Source organism: Otolemur garnettii, unplaced genomic scaffold (genome assembly GCF_000181295.1).
Source record: "Otolemur garnettii isolate 467f Iridium unplaced genomic scaffold, OtoGar3 scaffold00365, whole genome shotgun sequence".
Lineage (NCBI taxonomy): Eukaryota > Metazoa > Chordata > Mammalia > Primates > Galagidae > Otolemur > Otolemur garnettii.
In genome coordinates, this window is record NW_003852760.1 from 164901 (window position 1) to 165594 (window position 694).

Sequence of the window (694 nt, forward strand, 5' to 3'; positions counted from 1 at the left end):
ATAGTTGTTGATCTACTAGTCTTAACACAGTATTGAGTACATGGGATGCTTGCTTTTCCATTCTTGAAATAGAGAATATTCTTCACATTTAATCCAGATAAATAAATACAAAAGATAAAAAGGCAGGGTGGACATAAAGTTTGTGTGCAATTTTACCATGTTAAACTATTTTAAATTGTACATGAACTTTATGTTCACCCTGTATGTTCTCCACATTTAATCCAGGTAAATATAAAAGATAAAAATACAGAATGCTTCAGGAATTTGCATGTCATCCTTATGCAGGGAACATGCTAATCTTAAATGTAAAGTTGCAGGTCAAATGAAAAGTGCATTTAGGTAGTCCTAGCACTCTGGGAGACTGAGGTGGGTAAATAGCTTGAGCTTATGAGTTCAAGACCAACCTGAGCAAAAGTGAGACCCCCATCTCTACTAAAAATAGAAAAACCAAGGCAAGAGGATTGCTTGAACCCAAGAGTTGGAGGTTGCTATGAGCTATGGTGCCACAGCACTCTACCCAGGGCGATAGCTTGAAACTCTATAAATCTTTTTTTTTTTTTTGATAGAGACAAAGTCTCACTTTGTTGCCCTTGGTAGAGTGCTATGGCATCACACAGCTCATAGCAACCTCCAACTCCTAGGCTCAAGCGATTCTCTTGCCTCAGGCTCCCGAGTAGCTGGGATTACAGGCTTC

The 694-nt window shown here is 38.9% G+C and overlaps 1 pseudogene; it reads right to left on the reverse strand.

The window, feature by feature from the left end:
• Window positions 1-240: 240 nt before the first annotated feature.
• Window positions 241-353, reverse strand: LOC111722782 (annotated as a pseudogene).
• Between the last annotated feature and the right edge of the window lie 341 nt (window positions 354-694).